Source organism: Rhinolophus hipposideros, assembly GCF_964194185.1.
Source record: "Rhinolophus hipposideros genome assembly, chromosome: X".
Taxonomy (NCBI): domain Eukaryota; kingdom Metazoa; phylum Chordata; class Mammalia; order Chiroptera; family Rhinolophidae; genus Rhinolophus; species Rhinolophus hipposideros.
The window spans coordinates 109,323,856-109,342,690 of record NC_138046.1 but is presented as its reverse complement, the minus strand read 5'-3'; the positions used below and the strand labels follow the sequence as shown (position 1 = coordinate 109,342,690).

Genomic DNA, 18,835 nt, shown 5'->3' with positions numbered 1-18,835 from the left:
AGTAGAAGTCAAAGGTGAAGAGGTCGCTTTCACCTGAGTGGTCTACAAAAGGCATCATAAAGGAGCTGTCATGAGGTGAGAAGCTGGGAAGAAGAAAGAACACATCTAAAGGCTACAGAAGCATAATTTGTGGTGGTCAGAGAATTGAAAATTGTTGAATGTTGCTAGAATGTGAGTGAAGGGGGAATGTGAATAAATTCAATTTTGTCATGTTGCATTGTTCCTTTCATATTCTACTGGATTTAGTTTGACATATTTTGTTCAAAATATTTGCATAAGTTCCTGAGTGAAATTGGCCTGAGTTTTTTTTCTCATATTTTATTTATCAGATTATCCTAGCCTCATAAAATAAGGTGGGGGTAGTACTCCTTCATTCTCTTTTCTCTGGAAGACTTTGTGTGCAATTAGAATATTTCTTCCCTGAATATTTTGTAGAACTCACCAATGAAGAGAACTGGGCTTGGAGTTTTCTTTGTAAGAAGATTTTGACTTCAGATTCAGGTTCTTTAAGTATTACAGGACTTTTCAGATTTTCTCTGTTAAGTCAAATTTGAGTTACATTTGTTCTAGGAATTTACCTTGTTATTTAAATTGCAAATGTTCTTAATATCCTCTCTTTTTTTAATGTCTGAAGAATCTGTAGTTATGATTATTTTTTAACATATGATTTTGGACATTTGTGTCTTCTCTCTTTTTACTTGATCAGCCTCCCCAAGGGATTATGAGGTTTTCAGTGGTTTGCAAAATCAACTTTTGGATTTACTGCTCCTGTCTATTACATATTTGTTTCCTATTTCATTAATCTATTATTTCTTTCATCCTTCTTTCTTTGGTTATATTTGTTTTTTTCCAATTTCTTGATATGGATGCTTAGTTCATTCATTTGAGCCTTGCCTCTTTTCTAATATAGGCATTTAAAACTTGTAAATCTTATTTTTGTTTATTTTTTCTAAGTGTCACTTTACCTTGATGGTAATGTTTTATACAATCAATCTTCAATTATGTTAGTCCTCATATTTACCATTCAGTTTTGATCTTCATTCTTTCATTATATACCTTCCATTTAGAATGATTTTCCTTTCACTTGAAATAATTTCCTTTCAGGTTTCCTTTAGAGAAAGTCTGTGGTGATATATGTTACCAGTTTTTGTTTGCCTGAAAATGTATGTATTTCACCCTCATTCTTTTTTTTTTTTTACTCTTTTTTTTAAATTTTTTTTATTTATTAGTTTCAGGTGTACAAGACAAGGTAATACTTAGACGTTCATCATTTATATCCCTCACACTGTGAACCCCCCTCCCCCCATCCATTATCCCTTCGACCTCACACCGAGCCATCACATTCACCCTCATTCTTGAAAGCTATCTTCCCAATGTATGCAATTCTAAATGGGCAGTTCTTTTCTTTGGTCACATTAAAAATATCTTTCCACTGTGTTCTGGCTTTAATTGTTGAAGATAGCTCTTGATACAACTGTTATCCTTTAAAGCAGGGGTGTCCAAACTGCAGCCTGTGGGCCAACTGCGGCCCGTGGGCCAACTGCGGCCCATGACCCATTGTTAATTGGCCCGCAGCAAATTCCAAAAATATACTTAGTTTACTTAAATAAACCAGGTAAGGCAATACGTACTTCACCTCGAGTGAGGGTCCTGGCTGTTTGTGTATCTTACCGCATATGGCCCTTGGTGAAAAATGTTGAAAAACGTTTGGACACCCCTGCTCTAAAGGGTAACTGCGATCCTTTCTTCTGGTTGCTTTGATTTTCTACCCTTTCACTCTCACATATCTAGGTATGAACTTCTTTTTCTTTCTCTTGTTTGAGATTCCCTGGGCACTTGATCTGTCATTAGTTGTGTAAAATTATCAGCCAGTATTTCTTCAGATATTGCCTCTGCTCCATTCTCTCTCCTTTCTTTCTTGGATCAAATATATTTTACTCCTTGTCACTGTACTTTCCTTATCTCATTCCTTTTTAAAATTTTTTGTTCTTTTCTCTTTGTGTTTCATTCTCTTTAATTTCTTTTTATTTCTTTTTTTTTCTCTTTAATTTCTTTTGACGTATCTTTCAGTTCACATTTTTTTCTTTTCTTCTGTCCAATCTGCTGCTGAATATGTCCATTGAGTTTTTAATTTCAGAATTGTACTTTTTATTTTTAAAAGTTCTTTTTTTCATGAAAATTGAGAACGTTTATTGACGGCAGGATTCCATTAGTAGGGTAAAAAGGAAAGCAGGGCAGACTGTATGTTCCAGAAATGTCTGTGATAATATTTCCCATCTCATATGCCCATTCAGAACCTTGACACTGTCCCATCGAGATTTGTGTCCCAGCCTTATGTTCCTCCCTTCAACCTAGGTAGGCCTTTGTGACTATTTGACTAATACAATCTAGCAGAAGCAATGCTATGAGACTTCTGAGGTTAGATCTTAAAAACCCATGCAGTTTCCACCTCTCTTGGGAGTTTCATCCTTGGAACTCAACCACCATGCTCTGAGGAAATATATGCCATGTAAAGAAGCCCATGTAGATAGGAACCAAGGCAGACAGTTCACATCAACTTGCCAGCCACGTGAGTGAGCCATCTTGGGAGCCCACATTTGAGCTGCCCCAGCTGATGCTGTTGTGGAACAGAGAAAAGCCTGCCCTGTGGAGCCTTGCCCAAATAGTGCCAGCACATGATTAGGATCGTTATTCAGCACCATGACGCTTACATCTGGCCTGGTTAGTAGTTGTGTTGCTGTCTGTGGATTTGTGGAGTTACTCTAGCATAGGTAGGCTCAGTAGGTCATAATGCCAGCTGCCAATGCTCTTTCCTCTAATTCTCCATTCTAAGAATGCATGCTCTTTTTTAAAAATTCTTTTTTACCGACTCTGTCACTTTTAAAGAAATGTGGAGCATGTGTTGACATGTAATGCCACCTTTGATTTTTAAAAAAATTTTATTGGGGAATATTGGGGAACAATGTGTTTCTCCAGGGCCCATCAGCTCCAAGTCGTTGTCCTTCAATCTAGTTGTGGAGGGCGCAGCTCAGCTCCAAGTCCAGTCGCCGTTTTCAATCTTTAGTTGCAGGGGGCGCAGCCCACCATCCCATGCAGAAATTGAACCGGGAAGCTTGCTGTTGAGAGCTCGCTCTCTAACCAACTGAGCCATCTGGCTGCCCCCTACTCTGTCACTCTTAACACTCTGTTCCTTACAATATTTTCAAATTTGTTATCTATTTCTTTAAACATTGCTATTTTAATATCTATTTCTGACAATGACAGTATCTGAATCTGTGCACATCTGTTTCTGATGTCTATTTTTATACTTTTCCTAGTTAATGTTGTTTTGTTTCCTGTGTCCCTTGTCATCTTTGACTGCTTATGAGTCCCTGACCTCAAAAAATTATTTGTGAGGTTCTTTGAAGCCTAGAATGGATGTGCCCTCCTCCAGGGATGCCTTAGGCTTGTTTCTGCCAGGTGCTCAGACACATTAACAACCAGAAATGATCTCAAACCAGGTTCCTGGCTGACCCAGGTGCAAATCCATTTGAGGGCTTGTCCATGGCAAAATGCCTGGTGGATTATTTTCCTGTTCATTTTTTCCTCTGCCAAGGCAGACTTTTCTTTAGTCTCCTGGTCTTGGGAACCATGGGTTGATTTTGGATGTGAGTGTGTAACCCTTTGTGGTCACAGCGCAATATGTGGAGGCTGTCCTGCAAAACTTCCCATGCTTGACTGTCCCTGGTCCTTGATTTCTGTCCCCTCTGAACCAAATGTGTGTAGTGTGGTATAGGCAAATGCCTCCAGGCAAAAGTGGCTTTGGTGCTCCAGTAGTACCCTTATCTCTCTGGATAGTTTTTAATCCAAAATTTAGTCTTTAGGAGATTTGATGCTTTTAAGGTGATTGAAACAATTTTATCCAGTTTTTTTCTGTTTTCAAAAGATGGTTTTATCTGAATAACCTTGTACACCATTACTGGGAACAGGAAGTGCTACTTTGATATTTATATTCTGTTTGAGTGTAGAGTATTGGTGAATTTACTAAGGAAATATATATATTTAATATCTAAGACATTATTCTACATGATTCTTTAAACCTTGGTAGTTTTAATTAATCCAAATTCTTCTCAATTCTCTTTTTCTCATATTCAAAGAAACTCTTGCCCAGTAGGCATGTTAACTGCCATCGAGAGATACTAATACCCTCTCTGCCTGCTTCTAGGATTTTACTAGTTCTACCTTAATGCAAATTAATTTATTATATTACTTGGTGGTACTTTAGAAAGCAAAGAAACCATTCTCTAAGCCAAGTGAGTTTCTGAAGGATTGGAGGTGAGTAATTAGTGGCCCTGGTAGTAGGCCCTTCTAGATATTGTAGCAATAAGGACATTTGTTGGAAGAGGTAGATGTGGAAAATAGATTAGATGGTAAGTTTAGGGAGAAGGATACAAGTGTACTTGTGATTGTGAACTAATGTTTATTTAATACCTGCTAGGTGCCACACCAGTGCTAGAGACTTTACATAGGCTATTTCTATCAATGAGGTGTTAGAGGGAAAGGATACTAAAGCCATAGATCAATTTTTTTTAGCGGCTCCAAACAACATACATTTATTATGTATGTTTTTGTGGGTCAAGTTTTTGTGGGTCAAGAGTTTGGACACTAGTTAGCGGGGCAGGGTGGGATGAGGGGGTCCTCTGCTCAGGATCTCACAAAGCTGCAATCAGTGTGTCAGCTGGGCTGTGTTCTTATCTGCAGACTCAACTATGGAAGAATCCACTTCCAAGCTCACTCTTCTTGTTGGCAGAATTCATTTTCTTTTCTTCTGTAGGATTCTTGGAAGCTTGCAAAGGACAGAGAGAGAATGAGAGACGCAGAGAGACAAACAGAAGGAGAGACTCTAGCAAAATTGGTTCTGTACTCTATATAATCATGTACACATTGAAGTCATCAATCTTAAACTACTTAATAATTATATCTTGTTGGTGATAGCTCAGCTGCTTTAATGCCTGGTCCTAAATCCATTTCCAACAATTAAGGGTCAAGGGAAAGTCAAATATAAAATTGTCATATCTGATTTTTGATGATAAACAGTCATGTCTCTATTCATAAGTGGAGCAAAGAAGAACTCAAGGAATGACCTCTATTAACGACTCCTTTGGAGCTGCTAATAAATAGAATATATTTATTTGAATTTCATTTTTTAGGGGCCAATGCATAACCATGGAAGAAACTCGTAAAATTATTAAAGTGCTAAAAGTGAAGAGTTGGAAAGCTTGGATCATCCTTAGATTGAATAATCATCTTCCAAATTATCATCAGTTTATAGGATTCATTTTCATGGTGGCAAAAGTGGGAGCTGTAGCTTACAGACCTTTTCTTTCCTGGAACCTCTTGTGGTGGTAAACACATCTGCAAATGTAGCTTTGTGTAATCCTTGGTGCTGGCATCGGATAGGGTTTGCACCATAAATTCTGATTGGAAGAAATGGCAAATGCAGAATTAAATGTTACTCAGTTCAGCTTGTCTCTGAGCAATTGCTGTAGCTTTCAAAGGCTAAAACCTTCCGCTGTTATAGCACTGATTGGAGGTAAAGAGCTGACTCTCAGGAGAATACTTGCTGAAAAGAACAGGACTGTGTAACGTTGCCTGTTTAAAAATTCTGCTGCTAAACCCTAGGCTGCCCTGCCTCCTTGCTATTTTTGTCCGTTGGCAATTTCCCCTTGAAATGTTATCATCTAATTCTCCCCCAGGCTTTACTCAACCGTGTGTTGAACTGTTAAACGCTGCTTCAGCTAATGCCACTATTCAACATACAGCAATCTCTACACAGTCTCTAGAAATCTAGAAACTGGAGGTAAAGAAAAAAAAAACCCAAAACCAAAAAAAAAAAAAAACCAACCAACAACAACTACACCTCTCCTTTGATCTTTGAGGCAAATAGCTCTCACTGTGAAGACTACAATGGTTTTGCTTACAACAGTTTTAGGTAAAGCCAGAAATCATACAGTAAACTTTCAGGAACTCATTGATGGCATATATTTTGTCTTGACAGAACTGACCTCCCTTCAACTGGCTATAATACTATCATCACTTCTTAGATTGGTGCCCGAATCTCTCACCTTACCAAGCATAATGCTAGAGTCTTTAGATGCATCCGTGTAATGGTATAATACCCTATGAAGAAAGCATCATTCTTTCTATTTCATGGAAGGAACCTGCAAATTGGAGAGATTTTTAAATGGTAGCAGTGATCTTCTAACCAAGTTCAGGATGACTTCAAGGCCTGTGCATTTCCAACTCTACCTTGCAGTTGTTGCTGTCCATCTGAAAGAATTTCTCTCCCAGGAATATTACAGACTGAGAACAGTATTGAAATAATTGACTCTCTTAGGGGTTTCCTTATGGTGGAGCTACTTTTGCAGTTTAAGATTGAGGAATTGGCAAATGAACATGTATTCTTGTTATAGATTTCTCATTTCCTCTGAGATGGACAAAAATCAATCCTGTGTATATCATTGGTTGTCCAAGGGAAGAAGTGAAAACATGACAAAAAATAGCTGTAGTATGATTAAGGGGAGTTTTAGTTATTAGACTCTTGCTTGGAGATTCATTCATTCTTTAAACAAATAATTATTAAATACCTATTATGTTCCAGGCATAGTTCTAGCATTGGGGATACAGTGGTGAGCAGAGCAGACAAAAAAAATCTTTATCCTCATGATGCTTACATTCTAATTCTAACAGGAGTAGCCAGGAGGCAGACCACACATGAAATAAAGAAGTAAAAATGTGTAGTATATTCAATGGTGATAAATAGGGATGTACTAATTTTTAGCTTCTGCTGTACTACTTGTCCAAAATTGGCTTTCTCTTTGGTCTTTTGAAGTCCAAATAGCCAAATGCTTACTTCACTGTCATATCTGGCACACCTATACCAGATATCATTGATCATGTGATTGTATAGGTTACCATTTGTTGCCTCCAGCCAGACAAGAGCAGTGGGAAGCGAGAAGGGCAGCACAAGGTTAAGAAAGACAGTAGACAAGAGTAGAGTGCAAGCAGGGCCAAGGGACTCAAGTCTCAAGGACTGAGCCCCTAATCGGGCCAGTGCCTGGCTTTTATTAGTTAGGTGTGGAACTAAAAGAAGCTTGTCAATCTCAAGATCTGTGAATCCTATACATTACAATAGGAAACCAATTCAAGCCAATCACCCTTGCCTGCAGGCAGCGGAACCATGTATCAGGATAAGTACTTTCCCAAGGTACAAAACCTTTATGCGTGTGAATAGATGGAGAGCACATCATTGAATCTCTTCCCCTGAAGGTTGTGGGAAGGAATGCAGCCACAGAGGTAGAGGCTCTCCTTAGCAGGGGGAAGGTGGGGGGCTGTGCCCACCTCTATCGACCCTGCGAGTTTCCCAGATTGTCCCCACGTGACTGTGTCTGGCTTGGGTTGTCCCCCCTCACCCCGTGGAGAATCTTACCATCATTGACTAACCAGCCATCTTTCTGGGGCCAAACAGGGAGACATAAGGTGCAAGCACAAAGGTGAAGCAAAGTCCCTGAAAGGATCCGTCTCACAGACTCTCCTTTCTTTAGGGGCAGGTACAAGGAGACAGATGGGTAGGCTGCTGCGTGACAACAACCGTTAAATATAATGAACATAACATCAGTAAAATAAAAAAGTATATCATTTGGATTTATTATTAATATCTAGTATTTTATTAATTTAGAGGATAGAATATCCTTATGTTGGATTGTATTAGATTCTTGGGGCTGTTGTAAAAAAGTGCCCCACGTTTGGTGGCTTAAACAGCAGAATTTATTGTCTCACAGTTCTGGAAGCTAGAAGTCTGGAATCAACATGTTGACAAGGTTGGTTCATTCTGAGAGCTATGAGGGAGAATCTGTTCTATACTTCTCTCCTAACTTCTGGTAGCCTCAGGCACTCCTTGACGTGTACATGGCATATTTTCTGTATATTCACATTATTTTTACTCTGTAATTGCCTATCCCTGTGTCTATATTTTCCCTTTTTATAAGAATACCAGTTATATTGAATGAGAGTCCACTCTAATGACCTCACTTAACTTGATCATCTGTAAAGACTCTATTTTTAAAAGAGCTCACATTCACAAGCCGTGGAGGCCTGTGAAAATATGTCACCATGACATATTTTGGGAGGCACAATTTAACCCATAACAGATATATTGATATATTTAAATTATACCATCAGTAGAAATTTAAATGTATGTATATTTGATATTGTAAGAGTAAGATGCTACAATAATTACTGATGAATATAAAAACTATCAACTTTTGTACAAACCAATTATTAAGATCTTTCAAATAGTTAAATAGGGATATTGATACATAATATGCATACATAGTAAGAGCATGTTGGCCACATAACTTTAGAGAGATCATTAGATGCTTTTTGGAACAACAGGATTTATAAACATGTAAATAAAAATACAAGGCAAAATAATAGAGATTAAATTATACCATAATGATAATCTTTATTGAATTGTTTGGTGTACTAACCCTCACAGCACTAAACAAAACAACCATTAAGAATGGTATAGGCTATCCTGATCTTGTGACTTCCTGATGGACAAAATGCTTTCAAGGGATAGGTCTTTATTTGCTCCATATATTCAAAAAAGAATACGTCTTGTTTAGTCTTATAAAATTCCTACACTGTGATGAACTGAATCACTGGTCTCAATTCTTCACCTCTTTGCCGTGGCTTCGTGGGAGACAGAGACTTCTGCCCTGCCCCTTGCCTTTGGACTTCGCTGTGTGACTTGTTTAGGTGAATGGGATGTATGATGCAAGCAAAGATGTGAAATGTACTTATGTAATTAGTTTTGCCCCCTTGAACTCCTGCCTTTCTACCATGAGAAGACTATGCTTTGGATAGCTTCTTGTCTGAGGAGGAAGAGGGATATGTGGAACAGATCTGGACCTAACTCATAGCTTTGAATCACAGCTGAACCCAGCCATTATCAGTAAAACCCAACCACCCCATAGATGCACGAGCAAGAAAGAAATGCTTATTGTTGAATGCCATTGATATTTGTGTAGATATTTGTTATGAAGCATTAGTGTGTCAGTGGCTAACTGAGGTATTATTATTGCAGAATATTTAAATCTTAGTGGTTATATTTCTTACTGAAATAATCCAACAGGTTGAAGTCTTACCAGTTAGACCTGCTCTGGGATTGATCTCAACCACTTGACATTATCACTTAGAGGTCACCAAGGTCATCATGAGAAAACTTTGTCTTTTGGGAAAAAGGAATGGTAACCTCAGTTTTTGAAATAACACTATGACAATTTTTGTTCTGGCTTTTTATACTTTTTCAAATGGTATCTTTTTGTTGGGATTTCACTTTTTCAGAGAATGATCATGATCATCATCAGCTGTACATGAAAAGGTACTTTTTCAAAAGATTGCTCAAATACACTTTGGAGTTGTTCACAGTGTGGTGGATCCACTGCTTTTTAGACTAGTAGCTTTTTGCTCTTCAAGAGCTCCTCTTGATTACTTAAGGGCTGTGGTTCTCCACTATTTCTTTGCAAGAAACTGTTTCTCACTAGAGCATAAAATAGAAGAAACAATGTGTTTTATTTCTTGTGATACTTTAGTATGTGTTTGAACAACAAATTCTAGTTTTGGTAAAAGAAGAAAAAAATGTTTTGTTAATCTATTTCAAATTCACAAGGCATTGCATTATGAAATGTTCAGTCTCCCAAGTGACAGAAGAGCTGTATCTGTTCCTGGCAGGGCATTGATAAATGGTTCAAATACATGGGGCTTTTCGTTTTCGAACTCATTCTGTATAGATGATAATTTTCCAATGTATTATGCAGAGATGATGAATTATACTGTTGTAGCAACACTTCTGGAATGGTGTTCTGAGAAGTTGAGACCTATTCAAGTGATTTACTATATCAGTTTTTGAAAAGCAAGACATATAAACAACTAAGGGTATAATTTATTTAACATGTATAGGTTTTAAAATAAAAATTGAAAACAAAATTCCTTGATCAGTATTATGGGTTGAATTGTGTCCTTCAAAAACATATGTTGAAGTTCTAACTCCCAGTCCCTCAGAATGTGACCTTATTTGGAAATAAGGTTGTTGCTGATATGATCGGTTAAGGTGAGGCCATTCTGGGGTGGAGTGGACCTTTAATCCAGTATGACAGGTATCTTTAAAGAAGACAATGTGAAGACACAAAGGAAGAGTGACATGTGAGGATGAATGCAGAGATTGGAGTTATGCAGCTGCAAATCAAGGGATGACAAGGGTTGCTGGTGACACCAGAAAGAAAAGCGGGGAAGAAATTCTCTCCTAGAACCTTTGATAGAGCACGGTCCTGTCAACACCTTGATTTCAGACTTCTAGCCTCCAGAACTGTGTGACAATACATTTCTGTTGCTTTAAGTTACCTAGTTTGTGGTAACTTGTTATGGCACCCCTAGGAAACTAATCCAATCAATGTTTAGAATTAAAAATAAGAACATCCTTTTGATATATGTCAGAGTACAAGCACAGAAATAAATGATATAATATATAAAGTTAGAAAAATAAACAACAGCGTCACAAAATCATATTTAGACAATACTTCAAAATAATTCTTCTCTTTATACAAATAAAACAGCTATGGAAGGAATTACATGTAAACAAAGAAAACAAATAAAAAAACTAGAGTTCACCACGTGTTCTAAACCAGGAATAATCGTTACATCTTGTGGTATAGACTGCCAAAATATCTATGTAAAATAGATAATTTTCCCCCAAATAGGATTATACTATACACATTGGCTTTGTGACCAGATGTTATTTTTAGCACTGCATCTTAAACATGCCATTTTATTAAACTCAGAAAAGTCATTTATTTATGATTCTAATCCTGTATCATTAAATACTTTTCAAAGTGCCACATAGCCATCATCTCAATTGATAATGAAGGAACATGAATGAAGACAGCTAGAGAAGAAGAGTGGTGTAGAGTCTGTTTGCTATAAGCTGGGAAATCAAATTTTAGGGGTGAAATATTGTTTTACCTTGGATTAAACTGAGGAGTAGAAGGAGGAAGTGAAACTTTATTTACTGTTGTCTACTTCCTCCTTTGTCTTAAAGCTCGAGAAAGCTGATAAGGAGCGGAACACAGTGGAAAAATAGAAAACTACAGAGTAAAAGGAAAGCTAATACTCAAAATTACTCTCTATCCATATTATGCAACCACTAAAAATCATTGTGTAGATGATGATTCAGTGATTTGGAAGAGCATTCATTATATATTAGATGAAAATTAGATTATAAGACTGTATGTATCATAAGACCCCAATTTTAGAAAGCAAAATACATATACATATATGCAAGGAAAAAGACTGGAAAGATCTACATGAAAATGTTAACAGTAATTATATTTGGGTTATGGAATTAGGGTTAATTTTTTTAAAAGTTATATAAGAAAAGGACCTTGGGGAAAAGTTGCTGAATTCTAAAGAGGTGAAGATGTTTCAGGAATGGACTCAAAATACCAATATCTTATATTTGCACACACGTTGGCTAACAGATGTAAATACACAGTTGTTGGGTTTGGGTGCTGGGATCTAGCTTAGATCCTCTGAGTGGAATGATCTATCCTCTATACCATGCAATAATAAAGGGTAAAGCTGGACTTTAGAGAGTCAAATGGTAAGTAATGTGAAAGAATAAATAGTAAAAATATTGTTTATACTTGTTTGTTCAACTAGCATTTACACTCCTACTATGTGCTTAGAAGTATACTGGATGCTGGAGGGGTTATTAAGGAAATAAAAGACATAGTGGTTGCAGTCTGGTTAGGGAAGCAGACATGGGCATATGGGTAAATTAGTTCCTTAGCTCCCTGGCTTATATCTCATGACACTCATCTCTCTTATGAGGACTTATTTGATGTCTGTTTTGCCATTCAGACTGTAATTTCCATGAGAAGGGGAATTCATATGTATTTCATTTTTCTTGGTATCCCTGAAGCCTGATTCTCCTATGTAGGCAGGCAATAAACATTAGTTGAATGAATGAATGGGCAACAATGAAAGAGTTTAAGGAGAAGAATAATGCAGGCTGACATGGATAGAGAAGGCCTTGTGGGAGAGATGGAACTTGGACTACATCTCAGAAATGGTGGATGTGATTAGGAAGGAGGGATTTTTAGGAATGGAAGGGAAAGAATAGGAAGAAACTGCTTTCTATACCTAGATGGAAGAATGAAGAGTCCAAATGACTGAACTTTGAATTCTGGGTAATGGGGAGGGAAAACATGTTTACAAGAGATTAACCAAAGGAAAGGGAAAGTAGGAAAAAATTCCAGAGTGACCGAAGAAAGCATATTATGGATTTTCTTAAAAAGGAAAACAAAGAAGAAATAGTCAATATTGTAAGTGACTAATTTCTTTTTTTCTAAGTTTAATAGACATTTATTCCTTCAGTTGAACAACCTCTACACACAAAATAAGTGGTTTAAGATTTTTGAGTGGAAAGGAATTTAGGTCTCAAGAGGCTTTATGAGTCTGCTATAGGTTTTCTGGAAATCATTTAACTGAGCCTTTTAAGACTCCTGAAGAAAATAGAAAAATTGGTTCACGGAAACCAGCAATTAGATTTTAGAATCAAACTACCTACTCTTAAGTCAGCAAACCCAGAATTGGAAATTGGGGCAATTCCTCTTCTGTATTTCCTACACACTCTAATTCACCCTGGGAGGCCGAAGCCTAGTCTACGGGAAAACATGAGGCAAAGAGAATGTGGTGGTGTGCGTAACATTAGGGTGGGAACAGTGGACGACGTGGGAAGTTCGTGGGATGGTAAGGATTTGGAGGGTAGTCTGAGTAGGGGTGAGAACAAATAACTAGACAATGTATAAGGTTAGATTGGAAACCGTGAACTTGTATTGACACCATGACTTTTCTCAGTAGGCTTATGGGAATAATGGACAAAGCAAGTTGACCTATGATGACTTGTAAGACTCATTTGACTAAAGCCAATGAAGTACTTTTAAATAAAGCCAACTAGTTTATCCCCTAAGGTGGTTAGAGTGTTCATAATAGTCACAAATCAACATTATGACCTTAAGGCTAATAATTCTCATTTACTTTATGTTCAGTTTTCTTCAGTTTCAATATAGACCCGTGTAATTACCATGACTACTTTGCACGAAGTTCAGTATTCTACAGAGCCCATGGAGACATGGGATTGAACCAGGAGCCTCCACCTTTTGTGAACTTCACTAGTATTGTGGAGACCAAGCCAACTTTGTGTAGGTTAACCAGGATTTGTTTCACTTGTAAGAGAACCCCTCTTGCAACAGGATTGTTCAATTTTCCTAATAATGGTGGCATTCTTTCAAATTATTCTCCTTTCAGAACCAGCAGTTATGTAAACAGAATATCGGGTTAAGTCTAAAAATGTGAGCCCCTTAATAAACTTTCATTTTTTTTTGCATATGATACTGACAATGGATTAGGATACCCTTCATATTTCCAAGCAAAATGTCCTTGTCAAACTCCAAAAAACAGCCCCTTGAGAGTAAACCAACAGCATTATCCCCGTAAAGCTGTAGGTTTCATCACATACACCAACAAGTCTGTGTGGCTAGTTCTGCACTCCTTTCACAGAATTTATTTTACACCTATTACACCGCACAGCATTTTAATTTTTTTTAAAAGGGGGGCACAGCGCACAGTGGCCCATGCAAGGATGGAACCAGCAACCTTGGTGTTATTAGCACCGTGCTCCAACCAACTGAGCTAACCGGCCACCCCTCCACACAACATTTTAAACACTGACATATCAGCTCCTTAATAAGATAAAGCAAAGACAAAAGTATTTATCTTGTAAGAAACAAGATACACCATCACTTATAGTCTTCAAGCATTATTGAACTTTAACTTTCATAATTTGACAATTCATTCATGAAACAGTCTGCAGACAACTAGCTTTAACAGACAAATTAACACTTTTAAGCAAACATGACTGTCCTAAATTTTTTATTAGGTAAGAATTTTACAAACATTACTCATATTAGAGGTAACAGTAGAGTTGGAGAATATTGCTCCTTCTCCAAGCTGCACAGCGAGAACCACCAACAGTGTGTTGGTACTTGTGGCCCTTTCCAAGGCCACGGCTCTTGTGGCCTGCAGATATTCGTCCTCGCATGTCCCTGTGCTTGTGGACTGGTTTGGTGATCCACTGGGTGTCAGGATCTGTCTGATAGCTTTATGGAATGGATGAATGAGGATAACCTCAAAGAATGTGCACATGGAATTTTTACCAACCCAGTAAGAATTCAGGACTCTCAGAGCCCCACAGTGACATCCAGCTTGCTCCTCAGCAACAGATTGAAGGCTTCGAGCAAACTTTAGCTGGTTAACGCCGTAATGGACAGGCTTTCCATAGGTCGCATCCTTAGGAACTGGGCGTTTGCAGCCACCATGGCACACATGAATCCGATATGTGACATAACCTTGCTTGGCCTTGTATCCCAGCCTGTGCACTTTATGGGGCCAGGTGGGGTATGTGTGCTGTGGAGCGCAGAGAGCTGGTGGTATTGTCCCCAGAACACCCCGAGAAGAAAGTGCATTCCATCAGACTGCTACTTCCTCCATAGCTCGGGGATATACTTGTAAGCGCCCATCTTGGCTTACCTGATGGCTGCACCCAGACAGAAAGGAAAGAGCCTTTCTCCCCATGACTAATTTCTTTAGGAAAGATTACTATACACATAAATCATACTTGAAGACATATGTAGTTAATGCTTCTTTAAAGTTCCAAGAATATTTGAATATATCAGATGTTCATTGTTCTCTTTTAAGCTGTCAACCCTAAAGAGTAAATTAACTGTATAATTAAAAATAGTGTTTTATGATTGTTGGGAATGATTTAATATATTAACTTGTTTTATTCCCCTCAATAATTCCATTGTTATTCTCATTTTACATTTGAGGAAACAAAGCCATGAAAAGATTTGAGTCACTTGCCCATAGTTACACAGCTAGTAAGGGGCACAACTGGGATTTGAATTTGCCAGTTTGGCTTCAGATTTTGCAAGTTTCACTACTGAGTTATGCTTCTTTATTTATATTGTGCCTATATGACCAATGGATAGTAGCAGAAACTGTAATCATTAATTTAAAATATATTTAAATCATGCATGTGACTTTGAAAAATCAATAGAGAAGGCCAGGACAGTTGAGGATCAGATAAATATATTTCTAAATAAAATTTATTGGGGTGACATTGGTTAATAGCATAAGTTTCGAGTGTGTAATTCTATAGTACATTATCTGTATATTGCATTGTGTGCTCACCACCCAAAGTCTAGATAAATATATTACAGTGGGGTGGTATATAAAATGATGATGGAGCTTTGTATGTGAAATAACATGTTCATTCTTGCATATTTGCTCAGAGAAGAACTAATAGAAATGTAATGCAAACCACATATGTAATTTTAATCTTTTTAATAGCCAGATTAAAAAAGCAAAAAGGAACAGGCAAAATACTTTTGATAATATATTTTACTTAACTGAATACATCCAATGTGTTATCAATTTAACATGTAATCCATATACTAATTCTTAGTTATATATTTTTTCATACTAAGTCTTTAAAATTTGGTGTGTATTTTATACTTACAGCATATCTCAATTTGGACTGGCCACATTTCACAGGCTCTGTAGCCTTGGGTAGCTAGCTGGTGGCTGCCATATTGGAAAGTGTGGGCTTAGCAAACTAGTATCTTAGGAGTGACCTGCTTATTTTTTTGTTTCTATGCATGATTCTGAGTTTCTTTCCTTTTTTTGCATGTACATCATGCAGTGTCATTTGGTTCATCTAAAAGATTTGATGGATCTGTTCCAATGCCTCTGGAAGCCTGTGTTAATAGCAGAACCAGGAATTCTGGGCTTCCTGCTGCTTTTGAAACTCTATAGATTTTAGTTTTTCTATTCAGTGAATTCAGTTCTGTTTTTCGATGGATCACTTTTTTGGGGTGTAAACAGATGAATTGCTGAGTACTCTATTTTGTTTCAGAGCCCCTGCATTCTTTCTTGCATAGGAAGCCCATTTGGGCTAATGAACCAGATTCACTGGTCTCTTTCTTTTCCTTCACAAAATAGCTTAAAAGCTAGTTCTACTTTCAGAGGAATTTCAGCAACATCGATGTCTCTTCTGATAGGTTCTCAGGATCTAGGTAATTAACTTTTTTCCACTAAAGCCTGAAGGATCTATATCAGTGGAGCAATTATTTTTTCCAAAGCTGTTACACTTCTGTGGTGTCTATTTGCCAGAAGTTAGATTGAAGTACACTTAGTGACTTAAAACTGAAATGTGAGCAACGGCATGGAGTAGTGATAGAAACAGACTACTGAAATAAAGTCTGGAAATCCATGAACATTGTGTTCTATAATTAGCCATCAACTCAACAAGAGATGTAGATTTATCTTAAATATGTATATTTAAAATATACAAATATATTTATAAGTAAAGAAAATATACACACAGAAAACCTAATAATTACATTTCTTCATTTGAATTTTAGGAAGTTTTTGGTAATGGGAAGACTTTCAAGTGGTAAACTGTGTTAAATTAAATAACTTCCTGAGAACCTAAGCAAATGTGGAAAGAATGTTACTTGTAAAATTAATGTAATAAGACCTTTGATTAATAGTTTCTTTTGTTGCAGGGAGTGGCATTGACTTGTGTTAGTTAGACAAGATGCAACTTTGCTTGGTCTATTAACTACTATAACAACTAAATTGATTGTTATCCCGAGGGAATTAAAAATGTATGTTTCTTGTACTAAGTGACCATGAATAACCCAAAACGTTTTTGGGGATATCCTAACCCTCATTCATTTAGTTTACATAGAATTTCGGGGTTAATCTTGCTACCCACTGGATGTCACTGTTGCTGCACCAAAAATGTCAAGTATTCGTGCATTTTTTCAGTCCCTCAAAAGGCACATAAGGAAGCATCAGTTAGGGATATCAGTGATAATACTGTGAGATGGAACAGAGAAGAATAATAGCTAGGTTTTCAGGTTGTTAATTAAACTGTTAGTCTGTATCATTCTTGATTTTCACCACAATGACAGTCGATAGAACCCTTTCATGTTGAGACTAGAGACTTTTGTGGAGTGACCCAGAGCTGTCTTTGATATCACAGTGGTGTTTTCATCATTTTGAAGCAGGGCAGATGTTTTTACATCTGTTCCTTCCTGTCCCAATGAGGGTTGAAAGGAGTCTTGCTTGATTGAGTCTCCTTAGATAAGGAATATGGAAATTATATTTTTAACCTTGGTGTGACTCGACTGCTAAGTATTAAGTCAGAGAAAATATCTTTCTTTTGATTGTTTGTGAAAGCTTTCTACTCCAGTGATATAGAATTCATTCGTATTACTGAGCTGTCAAACCTTCTCAAGAATTAAGAATACACTTTTTGTTATTTTCATTTTTCTCATTTGTTTACATCTGGTCAGTTGAAATTCTATCACTTATTGGTGTATAAAAGACATTGGATTCACAAAAAAGTTGTGGTCCTTGAAGTTTATTTCCATTTTCCAAAGTCCTCAAAAAGTCATGTGGTGTTTACATAGGAGAAGATGTGGATTGAAAGTATTAGAATTGGAAATGAATACATTTACCTTTGTATCCTAAGCTGATCTTGCCTGCTTGGTGTTGACTTTATTTAGGTATTGAACAGTGCTATATTTAAATGATTCAGGGAGAATAGTATACTTACTGCTAAACCCTGAGAGCATGCTGATGTTTTCTTTCTCCTTTCAGCATCTCTAGTGCTCAGCATGATGACAATCTTACAGTAGGTAGGTTGATTGGATTGAGTTTGACAATATGCTAAGTGAGGGCCTGTTAAGATGTCTCTTGTAGCTTCAGGGAGCTCCCCATCTAGATGAGGAGAAGGCACAGCTACAACAAACAGTGGAAGAACCCTTTTATAGCAGTACCATCCACACGAGCACTTTGATGTTTACTTCATTCGCTTGCAGGACCTGTGTGTCTGGTCACAGGGTTTTATAATTTCAAGAGAAACAACATGTTGAGTGGCAATCCTGGATGAAAACATCAAATTCATCTCTTTTAAAATATTTTAAAAGGTTGTCTGTTTTTGTGTGCTTCCTACTTTACAGTTTTTGCTTGACTCTGAAGTTCCAAGGGGAGAGAAGAATCACTTAGCGTTTTACTACTCAAGGGAAGGTCTGCAGACAGCAACATTGGCGTCACTCGAGGGCTTGCTAGAAATGCAGAATGTCCAGTCCCATCTCAGAACTACTGAATCAGAATCTGCATTTTAACAAGATTCTTCAGCAGTTCGTGTGCTCATTAAATTTTGAAAAGCGTGGACTTAGGCCATCTGTTTTGTTAGCAGTAAGTGCAAAGAAATGTGGAAGACTTTTTCTAGAAGAGAACACAAATTTATTGTCAGAATAATAAATACAGTGCTGTTTGCTAGAGAACGATTAATGAAGAGAAACAGTAGCAATGTTGTTAGTGAAATTTTTACAAAGAAGTTTGTGGAAAGCTCAGCAGCACATTGAGGGAACCATTTTAAATTGGTCAAGAGATGGAAAAAGTGAACAAGCCCAGACTGATCCATGCCCCTCTTCGGCTGCTTCATTTCCATAGCAAGGCTGCTCTGTTGATTCTCCAAGATCAAATGAGCCTTGGTGATTTTTCCCTTTTTCCTTCCTCAACCCTGGGGCAACAATAGGTAGAAGTTTGCTCCATTGCCAGATACTTCTTTGGGAAAAGAGGTTGCTTACTTTGTATAATA

The 18,835-nt window shown here is 37.3% G+C and overlaps 1 pseudogene across 1 annotated transcript; it reads right to left on the bottom strand.

Moving 5' to 3' along the window:
* Window positions 1–14,065: 14,065 nt before the first annotated feature.
* LOC308495173 (large ribosomal subunit protein eL15-like) lies at window positions 14,066–14,678 on the bottom strand (annotated as a pseudogene). Its single transcript has one exon. The product of its transcript is annotated as a large ribosomal subunit protein eL15-like (transcript).
* Between the last annotated feature and the right edge of the window lie 4,157 nt (window positions 14,679–18,835).